Source organism: Anas acuta, chromosome Z, assembly GCF_963932015.1.
Source record: "Anas acuta chromosome Z, bAnaAcu1.1, whole genome shotgun sequence".
NCBI lineage: Eukaryota > Metazoa > Chordata > Aves > Anseriformes > Anatidae > Anas > Anas acuta.
This window is the reverse complement of record NC_089017.1, coordinates 56,022,023-56,039,055: the sequence shown is the minus strand read 5'-3', so window position 1 is coordinate 56,039,055 and position 17,033 is coordinate 56,022,023. Positions and strand designations below refer to the sequence as shown.

Below are 17,033 nucleotides of genomic sequence, written 5' to 3'. Positions count from 1 at the left end.
ATCCTTTAAACTACTTGCCTCAAGATTTACCTAGCAGTAAGTTTAGGCATAGGTCATGAGGCTTGAATACTTTGACTGAAGTTCTACTTATGTCTTACTTCAGAGATCTAAATACTTTTAAGAGTCTGAGTCACAGGCTTAAAGCTGTAACACCAAGGCTGTGAGCAGACTGCTGCATGCATCTTCATGGGAACAAGGGGCTATGATGACAGCCATTGTCAGGGTCATGGTGTTAGACTACTAGATGACAGTCTCTGATGAGAAAAATAAAATACTGGCTTCATGCAAGATCCACGTGAATCCTGTTCTGTGAACTAAAATGATGCACACGTCTGGGGTAGATCCTCCTCTTCTCTTGTCTCTGCCCATGAAGATTAATTTCACCCACAAGGAGTGGGAGCTCACGAGGACTGATATACTGAGCATTGGCATTACTCGTTTTGTAATGTGAGTTAAGACCACCATCTCTCCTGTGTTAAACAAGGAAAGAGTCTGTCTATTTCTAGTGAACGTGAGGATGAATCAAATGCTATGAGTAAAATAATCAAAGAAAAGGCAAGAATTTTATACATCTAAAACAAGGAATTAAAAGAAATTAGTCAGAGGTTTCTGATCCAGCCTGTATTCTGATGTTCTTTTTTTTTTGTTGTTGTTTAGGTGGTGACATTTACTCACAAGTTTACACAAATGGAAACATGGCATTCATGAGTCACTGGTCTTAAAGTGGTATCAGGAATAAGAACCTATGTTTCTTGACTCTTACCTTCAGGTAAGAAAACAGACTATCCAAGTCAAACCATTTGTCTTGTGTTCAAATAATTGCTAATGGGGAAGATAATAATGCAGAATCTAATTATACAAAAACGTTGGAGGACATATATAGGGAAACATAGATTATAGATCATCTACTATTTTGGAATTGCTGAATTTGGACCTAGCCAATGGGCTGCAGATCAAGCTAGAGCATGTGCCTTATTTTGGAAAAGACACATGATGGAATGACACAGGAAGAGGAGGAAAAACTCCAATATCCAAATGTTGCACAGTCTGTAAAAGATGGGATGTTCACAAGGTTCTTTTGAGGTGGTTAGAAAGAAATGGACTCCTTTATCCACTCTCTCTTATGCCCATGACATATGTGTTTTCTGTCTGTGGTCCTGTAAACAATAGCTAATTTTTTTTTTTTTTTTTTTTTTAATGGTGATTGCCCCGTTTGGAAGATGCACTAGTTTGGTCCATTGTTCTGAATTAGTTTATATTGTGGGTAGAAGGAGCCAAAGTGGAAAGAATGGGTGAATCTTTCTTGCTCTTTGACACTTTGCTCATTGGAATTGCAGTCACTTACATCTTGAATCCTATGGCTTCATCTATGTCATTCGTTGTGAGTGGACTCCGAAAAGACTGTGATCGACTAGGATCAGCTTCTTTTCCCAATGACTGCTGCACAGGCTTTATACAGGCCACCCATGGGCAGCCTATTTGATTTAAGGTGCATATGAAGATCCATTAGCTCACCAAGCTATTGGACATACTGGGCACGTGGTATGCTTCATAGAGGGACCTCTGACTGCACCTGGGGCTCTACTTTCTCTCTCTGCATTTGGTACAGAACCTTGATTTGGGGCATCGTTTACAAGTTCAAGACAAATGTATCCTTTGTGCCTGTATATGCAAGGGAAAGACTTTTGCCACAGATCAGCAGAGGTCTGCTTTTTGCACAGCTGTATTTTATATAAATGTATAAATATAGGAAGGATTTCACTGCAAAGTAGCACATTCTTTGTGAAGGATACTTAAAATCCTGTAGAGGTTTTTTCTGTTCTGTAAGTAACACAGTGGAAGAAAATGGAATCTAGGATGAAAAACCCAGGCAAGCACAATTGCATGAGATGATCTACAGCTCTTCTGTAGTATGGAAACATATTATTTATACTTCCTTTTTGTTTTTCTCCTTTTTTTGTTACAGTATTCTTAACTGACTCTATCTTGGCCCAGGACCAGAGTTTCTAGTACATCCAGAATTACATATTTGTGGAACTTAAGTACTGAAGATGTACAATTTGTTCTTTAAAATTTGGATCCTCTTGTAATCTTCACTTGTAAACCCAGATAAATAAAAGAACATGCCTGGCTAAAATGTACAACCCTTGCAGTCCTGTCTAATTGCTTCCTCATTGTAGGCCTATTTCGACTCTTCTCCTCCATTTATTTATTTATTTATTTATTTTTCAAAACCGTGAAGACATTTCTATCTGTTTTTTTGTATGCCAGATTGTTGAAGGCAAATGCTAGATAAACTTGATCACCATTTTGGGGCTACTTTAGGTATTCAGCCTTCTGCATGATGCTAATCCAAAGACTTGGCCAGAATAAATCTTGTTCCAGCTAAAATTAATCTCTTATATAGAACATTTTTGATAGGTCAGCAAAAACTGATTTTTGCATTTGAAATAACATGCTCACAGTGCTCTGAATTTACCCAGAATTACCCCAGAGGGTAATTTTTTATAGCTCAAATGGCAGGCTGGTGCAAGTAGTCTAGAATGCTTACCAGAGGAGAGAAATGCTGAACCAGCAGTTAAAGACACTGCCAGTGGTGGGGCTATTTTTGTATGCAGATATATGGCAACTATCAGACTCCTCCAAGAAATGTGACTCATTCCTGTTGACAATCCCAGAACACAGTCAGTTGGTTTCCTATAGCCTTGATTTATCAATTTTTATTCCAAAGCTTACAAATCTGAATAAGACACATGGTCAGACAGCTTACACATTACCTTTTCTTAATGCAGTAATATTTATAATATAATAATATATAATATATAAAATATAATATATTATAATATTTATATATAACAATATAAAATAATAATATAAATTATACTTTCATTAGAAAGAAAATAAGACAGATATGCTTATATTATGATATCTCCTTCAAGGGGTCATGTCTTGGCCACACCAGAAGAATTTTGTTTGGATGACAGCTTCAGAAGTGCACTCAGGCTATTCAATTTTATCTGAAAGCTACTTTTTAAAACATGGAAGTCTAGAGACTTTTACAAGAGAATGTTAACCTTTAGCCTATGTTTGCGTAAGGAGTGTGTTACCGGAATGAAAAGACATATCTACTGTATATTAGCACTAGAGCTAGAAGGGCAAAGATTTGTACTTTATACATATACCAAAGTCACTGTGGCCTCCTACTCACCTGCCCTCAGGGGAAAAAAGCTATTCTGAAGAAAAAATGTTGTTTTTCCTGTAAGGTATTTTATCAGTGTAGCTGTGTTGGGTAGGGCTCAGACCTTTGCACCCTTTCAGAGCAAATTTCTTGGACTGGAAACCTAGATGAATACTCAATTTTCACTTCTCAGATCCATACTTGGAGGTCATTTGCTAGTATCCTAGCTCCCTGGAATGCACTTCCTCCTAGTTTCCTAGCAAATAAAAGTCTTGATCCTTGGGTTTGATCTTTTGGCTAAAATTACCTTCTGAAGTCTTTTATTCAAGCTGATTCATCTTCTTAACACCTTCATCTAGTTAATTCCAAAATTTCTAGATGATTCCTGCCACGTATTAGATCATATTGTGAAGAGAAGCTGCCTACAATATTTCATGAAAATAACATGATTCATCATTTGTTTGCTGTTGCATTGGTTGCTATACAATTGCCTGCTAGCATGAACCCTAGGATGGCTGTTTCCAGTAGTCTGAGTCATCACTTTCTAGCCATGGCACTTATGTGAAATTTTACCTGTGTGTTGAGTTCTACACTGTGTCTTGGTTCATGGAAGGAGAAACCCACTCTGGGATCTGAAAGTGAGCTCTTTGGCAAACCTCAGAAGAATGTTGGTAGCAGTGAGAGGCAGAGATTTCTGCAGAGCACACCATAGACAAAGTACTGATAACTGGTTTATCCAAGGCAAGCTAACTTTTGTAAAGTTTTTATTTGGTAAACGTTGTCTTTTTCTGACAATTACAGTTCAGGAGGGCAGTCCAGGAATTGTTCCAGTTGCACAGTATGTCTTAGACTGGCCTTTTCAAAGGGGAAAGGGAGGACAAAAGGGGAGAAGGAGCTCTGCACAAACTTATTCAGTAAGTACAGATGTAGTCAGTGCTAAATTTGTCTGGGGAAGAGGGGAGCAAAGGCCTCTTTTTGTCTTAAGAACTGTGATTGCTAGTGAAGTTTCAAGACTCCTGAGGGGATCAGACAGTACTTCATTTGAGGAAGCTATTTGTATTCACTGTTCTTTGCTCTCAGACATACTCCACGTGTGATCAGCATGTCTGTGTTAGCAGAATAGGGCAGAGTAGATGTGGTTGAAGAGGCACTTTGAGATAACACTTTGTTCAGTGAGTGACATCCTGTATATATGTGCTGGTACCATGGGTCAGTCAGTTTGCTCAGTAACCACGATTGGTGCCTGCCATGGACTGTTTGAGGCAAAGGCCATCTATAAGCCACTGCCAGTGTGGCAGGGATGGGGATAACAAAATCACGTCTACTCTCCTGGTTCTCCTGGTCTAAGCTACAAGCTCTGCAAAGTCCTAAAGGAAGGATCCCTCCTGACTGCCATGGGCAAGGAGAGGGCATGAGGTTTCACACTTGGTGATCTCTGCACAGGTCTGCAAAACAGCATAGCACCATTCCTGCACACCCTTTCCTTCCTAGTCTGTCTTTCTTCTCACCAATGTATGTATCAGAAGCGTGTATAGCCCGTACCAACATGGTTCTGTTTGCATTCCAGCTTTAAGATTGTTTATGGCTCTTCTGAAGACCCTATGTGGGATGTGTGGGCTGTGGTGGGCCAGTGTGAGGAAGTCCTTGTGTTGCTCCCCATAACCCTCCCTGAAGTCACACTGCTAGAGGGAGGCCTAACATTGCCTCTGGCATGATTGAGCTCTCCAAGTTCAAGGCCTACAGCATGGATGGAGGTTGGGAAGTGAGAATGACCTCCATCCACAATCCTCCTAAACCACACTGACCCTTCTCAGCTCCTGTATCTCACTTGTGTCACCAAGACAGAATCCTCCCTATCTATATGGGATGTGGTAAGCTATTTAAGTAATGGTATTTTTTTGCTATAATCCTCAAGGTAACAAAATTTATTTTGCCTAATCTGCTAAAAATTTGTGAACTGGCTGTGATACCTTAGAGAAGGTGGGAGCAGCAGATAGTGTAGTGTGCTTTAGACATGATGAATTTATCTACAGTTTTACCTTTTGCTTCCTGATTGGCCAAATTTTGGCAAGGATGTGTATTAAAGGAACATCATAGGAAAAGTGAGTTTACACTTTGTTGGAGTGTTATTGTGTAGAAAACATGAATTCCATGGAAAAAAAACAGTTTGGGCAAGGTCTCTGGCAACCATACAGATTCAACCAGTTCAGCTTCATACCCAAGTTATATAAGGATGCACAGGGCCTGGACAAGCTGAGGATAGGAAGTGTCCAAGACTGGAGATTCCACTGCTTCTTGGGGCACCTGTGCCAGTGCATAACCACTCCTTTGCATCCAGTCTGAATTTCTTTTGCTGTGGGCTGTGGCTGTTGCCTCTCATCTAATTATTGTGTATCTGAGACGAGTCTGTCTTCATATCCTCTATAATCCCCTCTGCTTTAATGATGAAAACTCTCTGTACATGACTACTCCGGTTTAATGTAACCGTTCCCAGGATACAGGTTATCAGTTGTGCAGCTCCAGCTGCATATTTGACCACTGTGGCTGTAGTTTTTCCATAGCTTTTGCAATTGCAAAATCACAGTTCAACAGAATGCAGTTTAGCTCATGCTGTCTCCAGCGTATACAGCTTGATTTTAAGTCACGCCAGTGACATCTATCTAATTAATATTTCTGTAAGGCAAATTCAGTCTTATTGCTGGAGTAGTGAGGTATTTAAAGTGATAAAAATATTATTTTGATACTGCACTGTAGAAAAATCACTGGTTCAACACCCATTTATATGTGCTTTTGTGCTCTTTCCACTTCAATTCTCCACGCTCTTGGGGTTCAGTAAGATTTCACAAGTGTATCTGGACAGGAATGGGGGCAAGTCTAGGAATTAGCTTTATTCAACATTCTCCTTGCAAAGCCTAGTCGGAAGCCAATGTTTGCAAAGCTTCATATTCAATATTACGTTGTGTGGTTTCCCTATGGAAAATATAAGGCTGGAAAGGAGAAGCTGAACAGTCTGCAGAATGTCTTGTGTCAGACCTCTAGAATGCAAAGAATTTGGAGTCTGGTTTCCCTACATAGCTCTGTATTCACCCTTCAAAAGAAGGCTGTTTGCCATGTCATGGGGGTTTTATGTCCTTTATCCACGATATACTGTGGGCGGCTATGACATTGCCCTATGTTATTGTAAAGGTCAGTTAAGTCAGCTCACAGAGAGAAAGGTGGAAGAGGAGAGGAGAAAGAGGAGGGAGAGAAAGGGAGTGAGTACTCCTACTCCTTCCAAGTAGAATTGCTATTTCATTGGCAATACTGCTCTTCCCACTAGATTCTAATGAGAGCAAAGCAAAGGATGGCATAGTTTCATCTTGTTTAATGGCACAGGATTTGTCAGCAATATAACAATCCTACAGAAACCTGCAGCGGTGATAAGTAAATAGTTATGCTGAGAAGAAATATTGACTGTACATGACACACTCCACTCTTTTGAGTATTTAAGTTCCTCATGGTACTCCTGGCAGACATCAATGATCTCCAGTACATGCTGTTTTTATCGGGGTTAGGAGAATATATCCCAAAACTGCAGCTTTTTCAAATATTCTGGGAGTTGTCAGTGCTTATCCTTTGGAAGAGAATTGCTTTAAAGTCTGAATGTAACAAGGAAAACTTCCATATACTTATATTGCACTTGGTAAATAAAATATTTAATAAAAAAAAAGTCATGAAGTGCTGTTCAGAAAGGATGACATATTGTTGTACATGGAGGTTACAAGGGATTGCAGTGAAAAAGATTGAAATAATTAATGTCCCTATAAATTATATTAATGATTCTGATAATGTTTGAAAGTTGAAATGAATATTTAGACTTAGTTTACACTCTGTGAATTCTTTTACAGATCCTTAATTTTTTACTCCAGGAAACTCAAATTGTCTTAGGGCATGACCGACATTTACAAACAGCAAATAATATGATTTCAAAATACAGTCTCCAAGGAGAAGTACATTCTTGGATTAGTAGGATATTATAATTCTTTCCCAGTGGTTCTGTACTTTGGCAAGATATCTCCCTGGATGTTGGTAACCAGAAACTGCAGATGGGCTGGAACAGCTGAAGAGGGAAAGTCTGAAGTGATTTTTATACGTAGATGTAAGTCACTTTTCTGTTTTAAATTAGTAAGATCTAAAACAACATGGCAACAGATGTCTGTCTCCGAGGCTAAACACTTCAGAACTGAAATCTCTCTGTGTTTCTCTCTATGCATACATAATATTAACAATAAACAAACATATCTTGTCATTTTGAGAAATGTTTTTACCTACAGTAAATTGCTGATTTATTTAGGTGAAAGTTAATAGTACTAACAGAGTTAACAACCATCTTGTGCCTGTGTGGAGTAAAATACTAAGGGCCTATGAATATACCTCATAGTCAAAAGAGTCACTCTTTATCTTTTTGTTTTACTATCCTTACTCTTTTTTTTAAAAAAAAATGCGGAGACATAGAGGATCAAGAACTATTCTTTGGACAAAAGCTTTTCATCTTTATATGAAAGTCCAGGTTTTCCAAAATATGGGCTAGGCTAACAGGATTGAATTGAATTCTGTAAGACATATACATTAAAATAATTAGGGCTTCAGATCTGCATCTACTGCAGAAAGGATACTTTCCCAGAGAGCTTTCAAATGTTCAAAAGGTATTGTATTGATTGTTAGATTATTTGAGAATATGACTTCTATTTTGACAGCACACAATACATTTATATTATAAATTAGTTGTCCCTCTTCATTTATCATCAGCATCAAAAACAATCCCTTTTCCCCATTGCCAAATCTAACATATTTTGTGTAGGATAAGATAAAAATGCACTAAGATCCCCCAAAAGTTTCTAGCCCCCCCCAGGTAAGGTAAGTTTAGAGTGTCTATTTTAATACCAGTGCCTGGTACTGGCATTTAGTAGTGATTAAAAATGGTAAGTGATTAAACTTATCATAAGACAAAGTTTCTCACTTGCCAATTTAGAAATTAATCAGAATCATTAATCAGACCCATGTTCTTAATTTTTTTCGTTTATTCTGGAAACTGAGTACAGAGCTTGTGTTTTCTAAATATGGGAAAAGCACCTGGAAACAACACATGGATTCTTTATTATTTTTAGCAAAATAAATATTTAAAATATTAAAGTTTTATTATTTATTTTGAATGCTAACAAAATTCAGAATACTTCAGAAGAATGCCTATCTTAAAAATATAACCCAGAGAATTAACTTCATACAGTTCCCTGACAGATAGACAGACTCACAGACTTATTTTTTCTTTTTCAAATAGTCATGGCAGCATTTATCAGTGCAACTGCCCAAATGGAGTAAGCTGTTCTGGAGGTGTCCCTGTAGCTATGCTAGTTTGCTGTTCCTGTCTCAACACACGTATTTTGTTGGTGAGTGCAATCCTGAGGACTGTCAGTTGTAAGAGAGATGCTTTCAGTAAGATTTATACTTTGAGAACTTTTTCTTGTTATCGTTGTTAAAATAAGGGATTAGACAAGTTTTGCCTCTGAATACAGAAGAAACAGAAGGATGTCAGAAAACTTCCACTAAGTAGCATTCATCTTAGTTGTTTGTGTGTTTTTTTTTGTTTGTTTGTTTGTTTTTTTTTTTTTTTTTTTGTACATTTTGTGTTCACCTTTTTGTTTCATCTGGAAGATTGGAAGAATTCTACTGGAGATTGAGGCCCAGCAACTCTTTCCCAGCCCTCTCCAGTTGCATATTGCTGTCTTTCCTGTGGGAGTCTGGGAGTGTCATACACCCCAGTGTCTTCTCCTCCACTCATATGATGATCCCTTTCAGAAACGTGCCTACATTTTTGATCCTGTCAGACATCCCACTCTTCAATTTTCTGAATCTGTTCTGGGGACAGGCCCATCAGTTTTTCCTAAGGAGTCATGTAAACCTGCTTTTTCTGCTGTTAGTATGAAATTCCTCCCCTGCATGTTCTTCCTTCTGTTTGCATATCATTCGGTATTTGGCCCTCTTTCTCATGATTTTCTGTCTATCATCCTTATGCCACCTTCTGTTTCATCCCTTGCCTATTCTTTTTATTTTTTCTTCTCCACCCTCTTTTAGGATGAACTTCTCTGCAGTTTTTGTTTTCTGTTTCTACCCATCTCTCCTTAATGCAGCCATTTTCCTCCTCAGTGTTATCTTTCCTCTGCTAGCTTTCTTTCTCTTTTCTGAGTTAGAAGATTCCTTCTAACTCAGGGTGTTCTTCTGGTCCTCTTCTACAGCACGTATCCTTCAGTCTTGGGTTACATGCCCATTTCCTCCTTCATCATGATGATACATCTCCATTGAACTCTGCTACTCTCTCCAGGTTCATTTAAGTTTTGGTTCAGTTGTTTGTTACCTCAGACAGGTCAAATCACTCGTGGAAACAGGTTGTGCCAAACACCTCTGCAGAGACAATGGATCCTCTGCTGCTGGTCCCTCTTGTTTTTTTTTTTTTTCTTTTTGCTGGCCTTAAAAAGAAAGGACAAAATACCCCAGCACGTCTTTTATGCTCCCTGCTTTACTGGTTACATTTCATAAAACAGAGAATTAATGTCATAATCAGGAAAGTTATGCTTCTTTCCTCATGCGTAGTAAAAGTGGCTGAATTCCTGCTTTAAATGTAAAATTCTTGTCTACTTTAAATATGGAAATTCAAGCTGTATAATTAGTTGACAACTTAAAATTAAAAGCAAATGTATGGGATTGTATGCATGTGTCAGTTATTAGCTTCTGATTCAATAGATGCTTCTGATTCAATTCAATTCTGCAGGGGCCCAAAAAGGGAAAGATGGATTTAGGAAGAACCTCAGCTAGTAAGTACTGATCAGTGTAACTCATTGCTAGGGAAATTTACCTCTGCCCAGGGCACTGCTATTAGAACTCGAAAGATTTTTTGAGAAACAAAAATTTTAATCATCAGTGACATGTCAATGTTGTATGTTGTCAATTGCAAACACCTATATCTGCTAAATCAACTGTGCTTAGAAGAGTATGGACCAGATAGTCTCAGATTGTCAAGAAGGTTCAGCTCCTGCCATCTAAGCACCAAATAAATTTTGGGTTTTCAGGAGATGCATCCATGCCCAGCATCCAACAGACAGTCATAGCTCCCGGTCACAGGACACTTGTTATGACCTGCTGAACCAGAATGAGAGAGATTGCTTATCAGGCCAGACAAAAACTTATGTTCCAGAAAGGGAACACCAAGGTAAGTTTCACCAAAAGTTTATATATCAACATTTGGTTTGATGAAAACCAAAGGTCCAGATTTTCACAGTCCGTTATAACGGTCCCTTTTATTTGAATGTAATCTCAGAATGGTAACTGCAAGAGTCGGTCCTCATAATGTCTAAATTTCAAACCAGATAAACTGAAAAGATCACTTTTAGAAGACAAATGAAATACCTGTTTTCCTGTTAGGTATTGGAATTCTCCTGCATGATTCATCTGAAGCTGCCAATTCCAGAAGCTCTTAATAAAACCAATTTGCAACATTGCTTTCTGTCTATCCACTAACAAATTTTTGCATTCTTTTTTCTAAGTGTCACAGGATTATATTACTTTCAACATTCTCTCATTTCAATTCTACTGCAGTGAGACACAAAGCCTTTCTAGGAAGTATAGCGTTTGCACTTTTATGACTGAATATGAAAAGTCTTGGGACCTACTGTTTTGCCCGTCTTAGCCAGCAGTCTGCTTCCTTTGCTTCAGGGAACAATCTGTAGAAACTTTCTATCTGACCTTTCTTATCATGCAGGTTATTCATGCCAATTAAGAGTGCTCCTGAGGTCTGCACTTTGTGTGGCCATTTAAACTGTAAATTAATTCTGCTTCTTGAATCATCATTAAAGCAGCTTTGAAAGGTTCCTTTGCTGATGAATGAGGGGGATGTATGTTTGCTGGTGAGTAAGCAGTATGATAACGCCTCTGAGCCAGTAGAGCTGCTCCATGGGAAAGAGATGCAATGTTGCAGGATGAGGTGCTGACCTGGCTGACTATCTGCAATTTTCAGATCAGGTTTCCAGCAGATCATGTGCTTCCCCCTTGCTGCCCTTTGGTAGCATTCTTCCCTTTTTATAGTATTTGTATCCTGTTTGTCCAGAGAAGAAATTTGGTCATTTTCTGCATGGCTACACAAAGAGATTCACATTTATTTTCTTCTATTACAAGAGCTTCTTCCATTGGAAGACAATTTTGAGAAGAATTCAGAGGAGAGAGGGCTGCTGTGGAGCAAGGTGTTAGCTGGCATCAGCACTGATGACAGAACCAGGACTTGCAGTTAGGTTTCTGGTTTATTCAACCACAGAGTCTTAAATTCCATAGCACAGTAATAGAGAAATTCTCTGAGATTCATGGATCTCACAGATGGAAAAGTCACATGCGGTCATCTGTTTCATCTTTCTGAGAGCACAGGGTTATTCAGCAGGACATATGTTTCTAATATTTTGTCTAACCTATTTTTGTAGTATAAGTGATGAGTCATAGGGCTTACACCATCCCCAGAGGAACAATATTCTACGGCAAATCAAATTTCAATGCTGGGAAGAATTTCTTTCCTGATATAGATTTTCCATTTCTTAATTTTATTTCATTACACTTGCTTATCTCTTCTAAACACTTCCTCCTAGCTTTTGTATTTAAGTTCTTCAGCTTCCTATCAGATCATGGTATTTTAAAAAGAGTGGTTGAAGCCTATCTTTATTTTTGCCCAGCATGTTGCTTTATAAAACCCTGTTCATTAGAGTATCATTAATTCATTTTATTTATTTTTTTATTTTTTTATGTTCAGACTTGAACATTTTGGAATGTTCAGCTATATCTAAGGACTGTATTAGGCAAAAATGACTGTCCCCCTCCATGTTAATATAAGCAATACAGTCATTCGGTTGAAGCTCTGCACGCCCATGCTTTGAAGCAAGGCTGTGAAATTTGGTAGGAAGGGTGGGCGCTCACAACCAAAATGTGTCTTTTGTCATGACTGGAAAACTCAGGTTAGAGAAATGAGGAATATAAGAAAAAGACAGTTCTTAGGAGTGTGGGCTGCTGCAGGTGCCCAAGGAGGCCTCATGTCTCATGCCACCTGAGGACACAGGGCACTCTGCAGGCCCCTGGCACCCACCTGGAAAGTGGAGAGGAATGGAGGAAGAAATGGATGGTGGTGGGAGGGAGGGTAAGAAGCAGGGGAAGGAGATTAAAAGCAGGGAGGAGGAATACGTTGACAGAAAGAGGAGCAAAGCAGATGGGCAGAAAGAGAGGTCTGAGCTGGCAATGAGAGGAGATAAGAGCAGTAAAGGGAAATGGTATGGGCTGGGCATAGGAAGAAGTATAAAACTCCCTTCAGAAGCTGGTGTATGATAACCATTGGTAAGTTACAGTATTCTGTATCATCTGGAGGTGGGCACCTTTATTTTGCAGTCTTAATTTTACACACTTTTTTTTTTTCCTGTTGCCTGAGTATCTCTGTTCTTGTCTTTCATCTCCTGCCCCATGTTCTCCCAAACATCTTACTATTCATGGGCAGCTCCCTGTTTCCCCCTTCTCCTGGCTGCCTATCTATGTCTGTAACGTAGGAGTCCTGGTGGACACCAAGTTGAACATGAGTCAACAATGTGCCCTTGCAGCTAAGAAGGCTGATGGTATTCTTGGCTGCATTAGTCAAAGTGTTGCCAGCAGGTCAAGAGTGGTGATCCTTCCACTCTGCTAAACACTGGTGAGGCCACACCTAGAGTTTTGTGTCCAGTTCTGGCCCCCCAGTACAAGAGAGATACAGACGTATTGGAGAGCGTCCTGTAAAGGCCCATGAAGGTGATGAAGGGACAGGAGCACCTCTCCTGTGAGGAAAGGCTGAGAGGGCTGGGACTGTTTAGCCTGGAGAAAAGGAGGCTTAGGGGGTAATTTTATCAATGTGTATAGATACCCAAAGCAAAAGTGCATAAAGGACAGGACAGGCTCTTTCCAATGATGTGCAGTGCCAGGACAAGAGCACCAAAAGGACACAGGAGGCTCCCTCTGAACACCAGGAGTGCTGCTTTGTGTCCAAGCACTGGCACAGGCTGCCCACAGAGGCTGTGGGGTCTCCCTCCATGAGGACCTCCAAAAGCACCCTGGAAGTGGTACTGGGCACCCTGCTCTGGGTGGCCCTGCTGGAGCAGGGCTTGGACGAGGTGATCTCCAGCAGTGCCTGACAGCCTCTGCCATTCTGGGATGCTGTAACCTGTAAATTTATACTACATCTGCTCCAACTTTTAGTTGTTTTCTTTTCCACGGCAACAAATTGTTTATAAAAACAAACATAAGCCTGTATTCTTTTATTAGATACTATGAAGAACTGTGTAAAGTCCAGAATGACTAACTTGTAGTGATAGGAATCATGACAACTATTATTTCAGTAACTGTCAACACAGAATGGAGTCACTCAACCAAAAACATGGTATAACACTTATTTCAAAGGGCATTTCAGTATGACATTCAATGTTAGTCCTGGTTTTGATAAAGTCAAAATTTTATCAAAAAATATGAACAAATAGTTCTCTTGATGTAGGTGAGCTGAAGTAAAAATGAACAATGCTTTGTAAAGCGTAGATAGACTGAGTTTTGTAATAGTGTCTTAGGCCCTCCAGTGTTCTGCCTTCATCCCACCAGAAACCACAAATCACATCTGCACTTACAGGAATGTAAAAGAAAATATGATTGTCTGTAGTGATGCCTTATTTGTTAAAAGGGTAAGCAAGTTGGTATTTTGTATCTTGCAATTTGCCTTCAGTAGAGGCTAAAAGGCTGCCAGATAACAAGGGGAAAGTTGTGAATTACAGTGCTAGAGATTCTTTAACTGCCTCAAAAATTACAATGCCAGTCATAAAATTCCAGTCATTAGTCTTCTTGCTGTCAGTATTAAAGTTGCTTTTTAAGATCATGACTTGAGAACTGAGATCACTGTAAATTCAGCTATTGTGTCATAAAGAAACCTTTTATAGTTGAGCTGGGAATCCTTGCAGTGGAAATGACATGTGGGAAAATGCACTTGATGTTTTTGGATTTCTTAATGGTTTCTCATCTCATTCCTATTGCATGATTTTACTCTACTGTGTTTGGTTTCTTTTGAAATACTAGTATTCTTTGATATCTTTGCAAGCAAACATTTTTAAGGAACAAATATTACTATATCACCACCTAAAGAAAAAAAATCAAAAAACAAACAAACATAAAAACCAAACCAGTTGCTATTGTTTATCCTAGTCCCAAATTCAAGTCATTTTATTTCCTTATTTATGACTTATTTTGTTTTCTGAATATAATCCTGGGTTTGGACCCTTGCTAATAAATGAATGCAAGACCTGTCATTAGCAGGAAGTGTTGTAGCTAACCAGTTATACTCTAGGGTTTAACGTGTCAGGATTTATTAAGTCCTATTGCTAATCTATTTGGGTCTGTATCAAGTACAAGGACTGCATTGAAAATAAAGATGTGGGTAGCAATAAAAATTTAAGGAATAAATTGAATCCTTTAAAATATTTGAGATCATTCCATTCAAGACATATTCATTATTAAGAAAATATTAAGAAAATTATAATCACAGAAACGATAGCTTATTTTCAGTGTCTGTTTGAAAACACTAAATCTTTTAAATGAAACTCCCCAAAACAGATTTGTAAAAAACTTGACTTGTCAACTTAATGAGTTTCTTTTGCTATTGCAATGGATTATTTAGTTACCATTATATTAGTAATGAAATGTTTTTTTTTTTGTTTGTTTGTTTAAAATGGATAGATTCAGTGTTTGATATATGTGAAAACTTGATAGACTTGTTTTTGCTGAAATTAGAAGCAGATAAACCCTTTTCACCTCCATTCACCCTTGACTGCATTGAAGTATTGCATTGAATGTCATCTCCATGACATGCACACAAGCACACATTGTACTCTTTCATTTACTGAAGCAATCTAATGTTTGAATGTATATATAAATAAAAGAGACTTCTACTTGGAGCCAGAATTTTTACTGGTAATTCCTTCCTCCTCATGCAACCCAGCAGTCTCTCTAGCATGGGAGTGCCAGCCCTGGATTGAGTCAGTATGGTGGGGAGGGTGCTGAAAGCTGTGTCCCGGGGAACAAACCAGGCAGAGTGCATGAGTGAATTACTCATTCCTGTGGGCACAAAGATTCCCATGAAAGACTATAGCTTCTTGAAGCAAACTTTCCTTGGTGCTCCTCCTGTGCACTCCCCCTTATATAGAGTAATAACATGAAAGCCACCATCTAATCCTAATTACACAGGCTGAGTCACTGCAACTGCACAAAAATTCTACCCACAGCTTTCATGTCTTGCCTCCTAATTCTCCCTGCTTGTGACTTGCTTGAAGTACATGGCAAGAACCTCTGGACAAAGACAGCCTGCTGCTTTGTATTATTTCAGCACCTACTGCAATATGATACAGTCTCAATTTGAGATGCAGCTCAGGATTGGGATGCCACCAATAAATTAAAGAGATAAACTGATTATAAAAGGAGTTTCCATATGAAGAAGTCTGGCAAAATAATATGCTGCTGCCAACCAACATGACTGCACTAGATTGCAGGGTATGTGGGCTAGAGTAGGAGCTGGTCAAAATTTAAATTACTGCTTTGGCTAATAAAGCATATTGTTAATCCCTGGTGAGGAACTAATATACATGTACACACTTTTCTGATGATTTGTATGTACCATTGTATTTTGAGATATATGTGGGTTTTTTGTGTGTTTGTTTTCTTCTGAAACACTAAATGTATCCAGAATATTTTTTTTTTTTTGGTCATTGCTTCTCTCTTCTTGATCAGGAAGGAGAAACTATTGGGAAAAGTTCTTATTTCATCCAAGGGTAAAGAAGGGATAGTGTCAGGTCTTTTCAGTCCAGGTGATCTCTCATTCTCATGAATGCCAACAGAACTGACGGTAGCTGACTGTAGCACAAAGGAATAAGTCTGGATTTCTAGTGTGCAGTCTAAGAGATGACTTGTTTAGGTATCACCTGTCAGAGGGGATACAGGTATCAGTCTAGAAGACAATAAAGAGAAAAGAAAGCAGAGGACTCTTGAAGGCTATTAAGTGACACTCAAAGGAGAAGGAAGAGAGCTTGGGCAATATCTGGTCAGACTCAGGAAACGTGAACAATACTAGGATCTCAAGACTTCATACCAGAAAGGCAATTTTATAGATATTCTTGGTTAGAAAGCCAGATGGGAGAGTAACAAGACTATCCAGCTCATTTGTTCATCCAGATTTATCATGAATCTTTAATAATCCAAAAGTCCTGCAAAAGATTAGGTGACCAGTGCATCTACGGAAAAAAGTAGGCACTCAAGTCCAAAACTGTAGTTCTATAAACTCTGTCGGTCCTAATTGTCTGACCTCTGTTGGTCTCCAACTATTGCAGCTATTGTAGCCTTCCACTTTTCAGACCTCCTGAGCCTAACAGTTCACTTCTCTACAGGAACACAGGATTTGTCAGGGCAGAGGAACTTGATATCCAGCTAAATAACCAGCTACAACGGTTAGAGATTTTTGAATGAACCAATCTGCCTAAGCATCCTGAGATCTAGTCCCAGGGATGTCTCAGAGCATGCTCCTGTACAGTGTCCAAACCTGATTACCTTAGATGGAGTAACTTACATAACATACACAAGAGCCATTCTGTTGTAGTTTCTATCCACAGCTATTCAGAAATTCAATCCAAACAGAGTCAGATGTGGACACTTCTTGACCGAGGTACCATATTCACTGATAAGAAATGTTTGGAGATGCCTAAAATTTGAGTGACTGCATAAGAACGTTCATTTTGAGCCC

At 38.9% G+C, this 17,033-nt stretch overlaps 1 long non-coding RNA gene across 1 annotated transcript in view; it reads left to right on the top strand.

Moving 5' to 3' along the window:
• Positions 1-2,935: 2,935 nt before the first annotated feature.
• The window catches only part of LOC137847825 (uncharacterized), a 77,407-nt gene continuing 63,309 nt past the window's right edge, over positions 2,936-17,033 (top strand). The window contains exons 1-2 of the long non-coding RNA XR_011091089.1: positions 2,936-7,316; positions 10,282-10,421. This is a non-coding gene — a long non-coding RNA (uncharacterized lncRNA). The remainder of the gene's footprint in view (positions 7,317-10,281; positions 10,422-17,033) is intronic.